Source organism: Chinchilla lanigera, unplaced genomic scaffold (genome assembly GCF_000276665.1).
Source record: "Chinchilla lanigera isolate Chin_1 unplaced genomic scaffold, ChiLan1.0 scaffold00146, whole genome shotgun sequence".
NCBI classification, from domain to species: domain Eukaryota; kingdom Metazoa; phylum Chordata; class Mammalia; order Rodentia; family Chinchillidae; genus Chinchilla; species Chinchilla lanigera.
In genome coordinates this window covers 363,550-375,721 of record NW_004955547.1, presented here as the reverse complement: position 1 = coordinate 375,721, position 12,172 = coordinate 363,550, and the positions used below count along the sequence as shown (strand labels likewise).

The 12,172-nt window shown below is 49.7% G+C and overlaps 1 pseudogene; it reads right to left on the bottom strand.

The window, feature by feature from the left end:
- Positions 1 to 8,495: 8,495 nt before the first annotated feature.
- LOC102015245 lies at positions 8,496 to 11,882 on the bottom strand (annotated as a pseudogene).
- Between the last annotated feature and the right edge of the window lie 290 nt (positions 11,883 to 12,172).

The following is a 12,172-nucleotide window of genomic DNA, read 5'->3' as shown; positions in this document are numbered from 1 at the left end:
TTTTTTGTAGCTTTTTCTCTCCAGCCTCCCAGCGCATTGGGACCCCACAACCAGTCAGTGTCCTCTCCCCAACTGTCAGCACAGGCAGCAGGAATCTCGGTGCAGACCTCTCCGCAGCTCCACGCACTCCACGCACTACTGCACCACAGCCTGTACTGTCAAGGGAAGAATGGCCTCCACAGGGTCTCCCCAGGTATTGCACAAGGTCCTCTGGTTTCCAGCTTCCGAATGGCTCCCGTGACCCTGGTCAACTAGACCTCTGAGTCTTCGGGCTTAGTCTGCATTCTCGTGTTCTCCGAGTCCTTGTTCAGGAGCTGCTCCTCCGCTGACTCTGGACCTTTCTGGTTCTCAGCTGCAGGAGCAAGAGCGGCCTGTTGTATGACATGTATTCCCCGGGGTTTCTCCATGTTGGGATGATTCACACACGTCCCTGGGCGGGCCTCCGCGGCCGGCGCGTGGTGAGCCAACTGTGTCATTTCTTCTCTGTGCCATGATAGTTCTCAACCGCGCAGCGGCAGCTGGCCTGAGGGCTGGCCCATGCCAGCATGCACCATCGCGCAGCTTCCCAGGCAATGACTGCCCACCTCCCGGGCGCCCGCATGGCTAGGGGGCGGCCCCTTAACTTACATTTTTATAGAAATTAATAAACTGCACTCCAACCAACATATATGTGTATCTCCCCACATCTCGCACTTCGTGAAGTATTATCAAACTTTGTCATTTGTATCCAGTTTCGTGAGAAGACAAGACCGTGTAGTGTCTCGAAGGTGCAGTAGGGACTGTGGCCTTTACTCCTGGCAGAATGGGGCTCGCAGCAGCAATGAGAACACACTGGGAAGGGCAAGCGTGGAAAAGAGTGCAGACGGAAGCCTCTCATCCCGGGAGAGAGAGGGCAGCGACCTGGGCAGCTGGGAGCAAGAGACAGGGACTGCTGGCAAGAGGAGCCAGCCACGACCCCGTGGGCGTTGGAACAACTGGAAGGCGGCGGTGCGGCCAGCCCCGCTGACTCCGGGGACCCTGGGCGGATCAGACTTGGGCGAGGCTGTAGCAGGAGTTCGGTGTGGGATGTGTTAAATCTGAGATGCCTGTTGGACGACACCCAAGGGGAACAGCAGTACGCGGCCGGTTATGGAAGTCCAGAGCTTAGCAAAGAGGCCTGGGCTGGAGAGTTGTAAGTCATCAGCATGTGGATGATAAAGCTGGAGGACGAGATGAGGTCACCAAAGCAGGGAGAGGAGGGAAGAGCCTCACCCTCTGGAAGCAGAGACCAGAGCAGTGGCACACGAGACCATGGGCATCCTGGCTGTAAGTCAAGGAAACGTGTCCAGAAGGAATAAGTAAATCAGCCCAGGTGCTGCTGATGTCTTGCTGAAACAAGAACTGAAAATTGCCTTTTGCATTTAGCATGGGAGCAGTGGTGCCCATACCAAAAACAATGATGGAAATGAAAGGTCTTCGGAGTGGGTCAAGAGAAAAGGGAATCTAGTGGGGTGGCTCACACCTGTAATCCCAATACACAAGGAGGCTGAGGCAGGATAGCAAATTTGAGTCCAGCCTGGGCAATTCAGCAGCTTTGTGAGAACCCTGTTTAAAAAAAAAAAGGCTAGGGATTGTCTTAGTTACTCTTCTTGCTGAGACAAAATACCAGATGCCCAAAGTTAAGGGAGCAAAGGTTTATTTAGCTCACAGTTTGTAGAGATTTTAATCCATAATCAGCTGGCTTCAAAGCAGAGTGGTGCGGCAGAGGAGAATAGTTTACAGTGGGCAGACTAGATAGCAAAGCAACAAGGGAGGAGACAAGCCTCTTTCTATCTCTTGTATTATACATAGTCTACTGGGATTAGGGTGGTGCCAATCCAATCAATGGACTGATTTAGTAATCACTCACCCTTAATCCCAGCATCCTTAATCCTAGCATTGCACCATGAATCAATCACACACTCTAGGCCAGATGTGGTGGCACATACCTATAATCCCGGCACATGGGAAGTTGAAGCAGGAGGATTACCATGAGTTCAAGGCCAGCCCGGGCTACATAGTGAGTTCAAGTTCAGCCTAAACTGCATAGCATGACCATCTCAAAAAAAAAAAAAAAAAAAAAAAAATCACACACTGTAGATTCAACTACCTCTGAAAAATCCCCACCTAAGACTGCATGGGGCTTTGCGGGGACATCTAGACACTGACCATAACAGGGATGTAGTTCAGTAGGAAAGCCCTGGGTTCATTCTCCAGCACAAACAAGACAGACACAAACAAACACAGAGACGCATAGATGGACAGAGGTGATGAGAATGGATACGAAGAGTATAAACAACTCTTCCAAGAAAAAGTGAGTGGCCGGGTGTGGTGGCACATGCCTGTAATTCCAGCACTTTGGAGACTGAGGCAGGAAAATCACACTGAGCTCGAGGCCAGCATGGGCTACATAGCGAGTTTAAGGCCAGTCTAAACTACATAGTGAAAAAAAAAAAAAAAAACTACGTAGTGAGGCCCTGTCTCAAAAAAAACAAAGCAAGAAAACAAACCTTTTTTTCCTCTAAACTATTTGAGAGTAAATTGCCAACCTGATGCTCTGTCACCTCAAATACTTCACTGTTTATTTCCTACAAGCAAGGGTACTATCAAAATGAGAAATTAACATTAAATAAAACTAGCTGGGCATGGTAGCACATGCCTGCACTCCCAGCCCTTGGGAGCCTGAGACACAACTATTGCCACAAGTTCAAGACCAGCCTGGGCTACATAGTAAGTTTGAGACCAACCTGGACTACACAGTGAGATCTTATCTCAAAAAATAAAACAAAAACAGACCAAAAAAAAAGTGACATATTGCATTCAGTTGCCGTGTTTCGTGTGTGTGTGTGACACTAAGGATTGAATCCAGGTCTTTGCATGAAAGACATCCCCAGCCCCTCTTCTTATTTTGTATTTTGAGACAGGAGTTCATTTCACTAGGCTCGGCTTGAATGTGCAATCTTCCTGCCTCAGCTTCCGGAAGTGCTGGCATTACAGCAATGCGCCACCATGCCCCACTACAGTTGTCAAGTTTCTTTAGTCTCCTGTAGCCTGGAACAATTCCTCAGTCCTTTCCTGGCCTGCATGACTTTCACATTTAGTAAGAGTACAGGCCTTGGTTTTGATTTGTCATTTCCAAGAATGCTTGCTTTCATTACTTAAATTGGTGTCTACTTGGCTTCTCCATCACATACTTACTATTTTTCCCTTTATAATTTTTATTGTTGTTGTTGTTGTTTTCTGGTACCAGGAATCAAAATCACAACCTTGCGCTTGCCAGGCAGGCGCTGTGCCGCTGAGCTAAATCCCCAGCCCCTTCCCTTTATAATTAATAAGAACATTGTGGGAAGGTGCTCTGAAACTAGGTAAATATTTAATTTCCATCAAAATTTCTATGTATTCATTTATATCTATGGAATCATGACATCTACTTTATTCAGTGGATTATAACCCATTGCTATCATTTATTTTGTGGGGTTTTTGCTTGTTGTCTTTTTGGGACAGGGTGTCACTATGTAGTTTAGACTGGCTTTAAACTCGCTATGTAGCCCACGCTGGCCTGGAGCTCGCTGTGATCTTCCTGCCTCAGTCTCCAAAGTGCTGGAATTACAGGCATGCGCCACCACACCCGGCCACTCACTTTTTCTTGGAAGAGTTGTTTATACTCTTCGTATCCATTCTTATCACCTCTGTCCATCTACCTGTCTCTGTCTTTGTGTTTGTTTGTATCTCTCTCTTGTTTGTGCTGGAGAATGAACCATGCCCAGCTCTATCATTATTTATTTTGATGATCAAATTGTCCATGATTTGGCTGGTGAGAGCCCCATGAAACTCTCACTGTTTGACAAGTATGTCTTTTTTACCTCATTCTTTGAGGATGTACTTGATTTCTGACATAATATGGTCAGGATTTATCTTGGGTCCTACCCAGCCTGGAAATCATCTGTTTTTCCAGAGTTCTGAACTTTCAGCGGAGAATAGTATTCAGTGGTTCCTTTTAGTGCAGAATGTAGTATTTAGGAACCAAGGCCAGGTAGCCAGGTATGGCGGCTTACTCCTATAATCCCAGCACTCAGGAGACTGAGGCAGGAGGATTACTGTGAGTTCGAGACCAGTCTGGGCTACATAGTGAGTACAAGGGCAGGGTGAGTCAGTATCTCTCTCTCTTTTGAGACAGGGTCTTGCTATGCTGTTCAGACCAGTCTTGAACTCACTATATGGCCCAGACTGGTTTTGAACTCACTGAAATCCTCCTGCCTCAGTCTCCTGAGCTCTGGGATAACAAGAGTGTGCCACCATATCCAGCTAGAAATCCTGTCTCAGAAAAATGAAAAAGAAAGAAAAAAAAAAGACCAAGTGTGCTCAGTGTTATTGCAGCGCTGCTACTCTCCAATGCTGCGGTACACAGTGAGACTCTGACTCAAGAAAGGAAGAAAGACGGACCTGCTCTGTCCTGTTTTCTGGGGACGTGGGTGTGCACCACCAGGGAGTGAACCCAGAGCCTCACGCGTTCTAAACACACACTCTGCCGCTGAGCTGCACACCCAGCCCTTCTTTTGTATTTTGTTTTGCTTTTGTTTTCAAGATGAGGTCTTGGTGTGTTGCCCAGGCTAGCCTCAAACGCCTGTGCTCAAGGAATACTGCTGTCTCAGCCTCCCAAGTGGCTAGGATTACAGATGCCCACCCAGCAGAAGCATGTGTTTACACTTGTGGGAATGATAAAACCCAGAGCATTTGATGTTGCAGAAGAGAGAGCGCAGACCAGTTAGGGAGAATTGAGGCCTAATTGGCCTCTCTGTGAGCAGAGAGGAGAAAGGCAGAGAGCGGGCGGCGTGATGTCACCTTGCAGGTTCTAGAGAAAAGTGAATACAGCTGGGAGCAGGTTGTTTACCTGGGCGCGGACTAATGGATAATGGAAAGCAGAGGAACCTTGTGTTACTTTAATTGCGTGTACCTATGTTTGAGTGAATAAAAGATGGACAAGCCTGCTGCTCAGGGCTCCTCTGCCTCCTAGAGGCAAGAGCCCCCTGGCTGCCGCAGGCTAAGCTAACTGTGCGTTGCCTTTCATCCCTGTTCAGCTCCGGCAAGGGCCAGGAAACAAACCAGCAAGGCTAGGTCCCCTACAAGAGAGGAGAGAACTGTTGGGCTGTGGTGCACAAGAAGCCTTAAACAGCACCCCAGAGGAAGGGAGGTGTGCGGCGGCACCTGCTTGTGGAAGTGCTCTTCTGACTGCTTTTATTGTCTCAAGGAAATAAAGGTCCTCAGCTAAGAAAAGATGGTAGAAGTTGGAGACGAAAGGAGGAAATGAGAGTAGTCACCTCGCTCCAGAACAGTGAACTAGGGAAGGTGGCAGAGTTATCAGGGGCCACAAGGGGCCACTTGAGGGGCTGGGAGTTTGCAGTGAGTCTCGCAAACATGAACATGTGTTGCTGTCTCCCCAGTGAGCGACGCACGGGACGGCAGTGAGCTGCGTCAGCCAGGGCTGCCGGTTTGCTCAGCGAGTGGAACGAAGGAGAGCGAGAAAGGGAAGTGAATCTGTAATTGGCTGTGGACTTTAAACTGGATACCGAAAGCAATAAAGTCAGGGGCATAAAGAGGCAGGACCAGGAGGCTGTAGGCCTTGGTAGGACAGAAGTCACAGGAATGGACTGGAAAGATGCTGGGAAGAAAGGAGGTGATGGCCGTGTGATGCCTGAGGGGGGGTGAGCATCACATGCCACTGCTCTGCCGGCACACGTGGCTCCCAGCAACCCTAAACCCCGAGCCAGTAACAGAACTGAAGAAGCAGAATTTAAAGCAGTTGGGCGTGGTGGCGCATGTCTGTTATCCCACTACTTGGGAGGCTGAGGCGGAAGGATCGCTGTGAGTTCAGGGCCAGTCTGGGCTACAAAGGGAGTTTAAGGCCAACCTGAACTCTATAGTGAAACCCTATCTCTGTTTTCTTTCCTTTTTTTTTCCCCCTGGTACTGGAAATGGAACTCACAGCCTTATGCTTGCCAGGCAGGTGCTGTGCCACTGAGCTGTATCCTCAGACCGAAACCCTATCTCAAAAGATAAATAAATAAATAAGTGAAATAAAAGCAGATCATTTATTTGAAGGTGGGGAACGGTGAAAGGGAGAGGGCGTGGGAAGAGGAAGAAGTACTCTGGACAGGCGAGGGGATTCGAAAGGGTTCCTTCTCCGCAGCTCATTTTCTTGGGTTTCTTCTCCCTGTGTGGGTTCCTGGAATGTGCTTAGCTCCCTGGCTGCCTTTACCCCTCCCCTCCCCATAGACTTCTGCCGGTCACATGACCTTTCCTGTTTGCTGAAGGCTAAGGTATGGATGGGTTTCTGTCTCCCTCCCCAAAAGATGTTGAAATCCTCTCCCCCGAAATCTGAGGTGACTGTTGTAGAGTCTTTGGAAATGAGATCATCTGGGTGGGTCTCAATCCAGTGTGACAGACACCCTGATGAAAGGGGGAAATTGTACTATAGATAGCGGCATTAGGTAGAAATGCTGCCGGCAGTCAGAGGGGGCTGCGCCCTCGAGGAAGTCTGTGCGAAGGATGAGAGCACATCACAGCTGTGGCTGGGGCCAGGGGTGTAGCTCAGCGGCGCAGCGTCTGTGACGTGTTCTCATCTCCTGCACCGACTCCCTGGAAGGCCCAGCCCTGTGTCACGGCCTAGAGTATTTCTACCTGACTTAGCTGTCTGTAACAGGAGGAAGGAGCCCAGGGGTTGGTAGATGAGTGGGTAAGGGAGACAGAGTGGGTGGTGTCAGCCATGGACATGAGATTAAAACTGAACAACTGCAGGGAAGAGGAAGCGTCTGCTTTGCTTTTGGTACCGGGAATTGAACTCATGGCCTTGCGCTTGCCAGGCAGGTGCTATGCCGCAGAACTACACCCCCAGCGCAAGAGGAAGGGAGGGTCTGTAAGCCGCTGCACACCTCCCTTCCTCTGGGGTGCTGTTTAAGGCCTCTTGTGCACCACAGCCCAACAGCTCTCCTCTCTGGTAGGGACCTAGCCTTGCTAGCTGGTTTCCTGACCCGTGCCTGGGGCCGGACAAGGATGAAAGACAACAGACGAGTTAGCTTAGCCTGAAGAGCAAGGAAAGCAAGGATCACACGCCTGGCCTGGCACATGAAAGGTGAGGGAGAGGAAGCTGCGCCCGCTGGAGAGGAATGCAGGGAGGACAGGACCCTCAAGCAGAGAGCCTCGAGGACCAACCCGCTGCCACGGGCGGGCAGGGGGACACTCAGAGAAGTTATGTTTGCTGGAAGCTTTGCTGTGCAGGGCTGTGAGTGCCAGAGGGCCCAGTGGAAGGGCTTCAGAAAGTGAGGACAGAGCTAGGAATGCAGCACGGTTTGAGGGCTGGGCGGTGGGGTAATGGCTTGTCACACTCAGGGGGAGGAGGTGTAAGACGCGGTGGCCGTGCTTCTCATCGCCATGGAGGTATATAGACAGCTAAGTCAGGTAGAAAAACCTAGGCCATCACATGGGGCTGGGCCTTCAAGGGAGTCGGTGCAGGAGATGAGAACACATCACAGCTGTGGCCGGAGGCCACAGTTCTTTGAAGGCCAGGCCTCCAGATAAAGATGGAATGACTACACCTACCTCCCTGAGGGATAAACAATAATGATCAATATTCTAAGTGGGCATCAGTCACGGGGTGTGTGTGTGTGTGTGTGACCAGGACCTCCTGACTCATCTCCTCCGAAAAAAGATCCTTGTTCTTTCCATGTACACGTGCTGTGTGGCTTGCTTCCACATTGGATCACTATTACCTAGGCAACTGTACTTACATTCTCGCTGGTTGATCATAGTTTTGTCCCACGTTGTACCCACCTCATGATTTTGCCCTATAAAACTTCCTTTGAGAAGTGGGCATGTGGGCAACCATTTGGGCCCCTCCTGTCTCTCTTGGGAGCTGCTCTCCTCAATAAAATTTCCTACTCTTCTGTTGTTCTTCAGAATTCATTCTTCAATTTTGAGGAACATGAATTCGGCGTATCGGACCTCTAGCAGGTTGGGAGTTATAGTATTTCCCTGTATCATTTGGAGGTCCTGTATCAGAGGGGCTCTTGCTTTCACTTTTATTTGTTTTTTGAGACAGGGTCTCACTAGGTAGTTTAGACTGGACTTGAACTCACTATATAGCCCGGTCTGGCCTTGAACTCACAGCGATCCTCCTGCCTCAGCCTCCAGAGTACTGGGACTACAGATGTGAACCACCACACCTGGCTTTGCTTTCACTTTTTCATTGATCCTATCTATGACCTTTCCAGGTAGGTGTTATCCCAATTTTTATATGACAGAGTGAGGATCAGAGAACTCCAGAAGTTTCCCAAGATCAAAGCTTGTCTGTGGAACAGCGGTGATTCAGCCCCAAGCGGATGGGCTCCAGAACATTCCGAATCACAACAGAAGAGAGGTGACACCAGCAGGCGTTGAAAGCAGCAGGACAAAGTGGAGAGATTGGGGGCAGGGCCAGACTTTCACGGCAAGACGGGTGAGAGGTGAGAGCGGGTGGGGAGCCGGAGGACGCGCCTGTGGGCTGAGCATGGCGCAAGAGACTTTCTCATCCATGCAGCTGGCTGAGACGAGGCAGAGGCGAAAGTCGCCGCGGAGACAGAGACTCTGGTGGGGGAAGCCTGAGGCACCTGCAGGGACTCAGGCATGGAGGGAGACGGGGAGGGAGACAGTCCCGGGCCGGTGGAGGGCCCATCCTGCGGAGGAGTGAGAGAGTCGGTGGCGGGCAGCTGCGGACCCAAGAGATCAAAAGCCAGCAGGAAGTCAGGTTGCAGCTGGGGACACGTGGAAGGCAGATAGGTAGCACTGGGGGCTTTTCGCGAGCAGAACTCCCAGGAGTTATTTTAAAACGGCAAATAGAAGTTTACCACCACATGAGTTCTGTTTCTGATTCTTTAAAGTATAAGTAAAAAAAATAAATATCCTTTCTTAAGCAGTTCGGGAAACTGCCACCAGACGGTGCGAGGACGGAGCACCCATGAGACGCTGGCAGGGCTGCACCGCCACCCTGTGGTGGGAAGGGGACATGCAGGGGACTCTCCCTTCCCTTGTGACCAAAGCACCGGATGCGGCTCCCCATCTCCCCACTCGTGCGGAGAGGACGACCATATGGCCTTGGACATACTCTCCCCCGTGCCATCTGATTCCCCTGGAACGAGCCCTTCCAGGCCTGCCCGTGAGCCTGGCATCGTGGGGCACACTTTTCCTCCAAGCCAGCCGCAGGTGGACAGAGCTGGCCGGGCAGCAGGAAGGGCGCTGGGCCTCGTTTCCCGCTCGCTTCCGACTCCTCCGAAGCCAGCACGCCCTGCAGCGGACCTTCCTCTCCGAGCCCTGCCTCTCCCTCCCTCCCTCCCTCCAGTCCCCTATCCAATCGTGTTTGTTGACAGCAAGCACTCACCGGGCTCCTAATGTGAAGCCCTGATCCTGACACCAGGGGCCCGGAGGTGGACGTGCCCCGCGGCGCAGTGAGCAGTGAGCGAGGCTGTGCCGGCCTGGGTCGAGGGGAGGAGGACGGCAGAGCGAGGTGCGTGGCCGGGTGAGGCCCCAGCAGGGGCTGCTCCCCACTGGCTCAAGGGCTCAGAGAGCTTCCTAGACAGGTTTAAAAGGTTCCTGGGCTCCTCTAAGATGCCCCTCCTGAGGTTCACAAGAAAACCTCGGTTCGTCAGTTTATGAAAACAATAAAATAGCCGGGCACGGTGACTCACACCTGTAATCCCAGCACTCGCGAGGCAGAGGTGGGAGGATTGCCGAGAGTTCGAGGCCAACCTGGGCTGCATCGTGAGTTCAAGGCCAGCCTGAAATGCATAGCGAGACCCTGTCTCAAAAGAAACAAGAACAAGGATTTGGGGATATAGCTCAGCAGCTGGCAAGCACGAGGTCGTGAGTTCGATTCCTGGTACAAAAAAACCCCAAACATCGTAAAATAATGCCTAGGGAGCCGGGTGTGGTGGTGCACACCTGTAATCCCAGCACTCAAACTGAGGCAGGAGGATTGTCGCAAGTTTGAGGCCAGGGTGGGTTACATAGTGAGTTCAAGACCAGCCTGGACTACATAGCAAGAACCTGTCTCAAACAAACAAATAGTGCCTAGGGATTCATCTACGTTGTTATAAGAAATATGGTTCATTCCTTGCATTCCAGAATATTCCAGAGTGTTCTGTTGTATGAATTACACAATTTTATTCACCTATTGAAGGATAGTCAGGTTGTCTGCAGTTTTAGACTATTACAAATAAAACTTCTCAGAACATTCATGTGTAGCTTCTGTGTGAATACACATTTTTGTTTTTCTGGGATAAATGCCCAGTAGTGCAATTGTTGGGTTGATTAGTGGATGCATGATGAGTTTCATAAGAAACCGCAGAAGTGTGTTTTGCCTTCCATCAGGGGTACGTGAGAGACCCAGGTGCTCCGCACTCTTACCAGCACTCCGCCTTGGCATGTTTTCCTTGTGTGTGGTACTGGGGGTTGAGCCCAGGGCCTCTGCACCCAGCTCTTTTCATTCTGAGCTTGCCACTTGTATTTCTTCTTTGGCAAAGAGTGCAATCAAGTAACTGACCCGTTATTGTGGTTCTAAAATGTGCTAACTCCCCTATGCTTCTTCTATCTGAACCTCTCTGTTTCGGGATTCCTACCCCAGTGGCCTGGGCATCAGAGCTGGTGCACCACAGTGCCAATCTCACATGTCCAACGCCAAAACCACCCTTCACTACCAGTCCTGGCCCGCCCTGGTGAAAGAACTAACACTTAGGGATTTTGTTATGTGCTAAGCACTCTTCTAAATTCTTGACATATATCAAAAAAATTTAAAAAGTAAAAAAAAAAAAATTCTTTACATATATCAATTAATTTAATCTTCCCAGTAGTTCTAGGTGGTCATTACATCTATTATTACTACCTCCATCTGACACATGGGAAAATGAGGCACAGGGAGGGTGACTATCTTACCCAAGCTTGCACAGCTGGCAAGGCGCTGATAGGGCCATCCGGGCCACTTGAGAGCCGTCTTCGATCTCTTACCTCTCTCACTCCCCCACTTACAATTAATCAGCTAGGCCTGGAGATTTTGCCTCTGGAACATTTTAGTCGATTGTACTTTCTCTCCTGCTATCCTGTGACTACCACTTGATATCAAACCGTATCTCTTGTCTGAATCACGGCACCTTTTTAACCTCCTCTCCTTCTCCTCCACCTCCTCCTTTTTTTCTTCTTTTTTCAAGACAAGGTCTTGCTGTGTAGCCCAGGCTGGCCTCACACTCCTGGCGAGCCTCCTACTTCAGCCTTCTGAGTGCTAGCATTACCAGCAAGCACCACCATACCTGGCTGGAATGTTTTCTTTCTGTTAAACCAAAAGGTAATGCACTCTTTACAAAATATATGCTGCCAGATGACCAGAGCTGGCCTTTGAAATTCAGATTGACATATTGAACAAATATCATCCACATCTAAACACTATCTCTTGCTGGCAGCTACTCCATAACTTAGTTGTAGAAAAAATATACGTAAAACCTGTCTGAAAGTTCTCAGATGTCCAGAAGTCCAAAAGTTTTAGTATGAGATAAAGTAAAGCCAGCAATACTCCAAGACTCCATTTAGTTACATTACCCACCTCCCCATAGTTTATAAGGTAATATAACCAAACTGGTAGGGGAACAAAAGTTTGGTAATGCCAAGTAATTCTAAAAGCATATTCCAGTAACCCTTTGATTTAAAAGGCATGAAAGAAGGCACCAATAAAATAAGGCATTTTAAGCCCATGAAGAGGAATTCAGAATGAAGTCTGTAATTCCAGCAATCCAAGTGTTAGGAAGCGGTGCTGTGAGGAAAAACCTGGAGAATGAGCCTGGGGAAGATCAGATTTGATTCAGCTACAGACAGGCAGGCTGACTTGGAGTGATATCAGCGAATATCTGGAGGCGAATCTGAGTATATATAGGGTTTTAGGACTGGAGTTCAAATTTCTTTTTTCATTTTTTTTTTTTTTTTGGTCTTTTGAGACAGGGTCTTGCTATGCAGTTCAGGCTGGCCTTGAGCTCACATTGTAGCCCAGGCTGGTCTCAACCTCTCAACAATCCCCCTGCCTCAGCCTCCTGAGCGCTGGGATTACAGGTGTGCGCCACCACTCCTGGCTTCAGATTTCAAA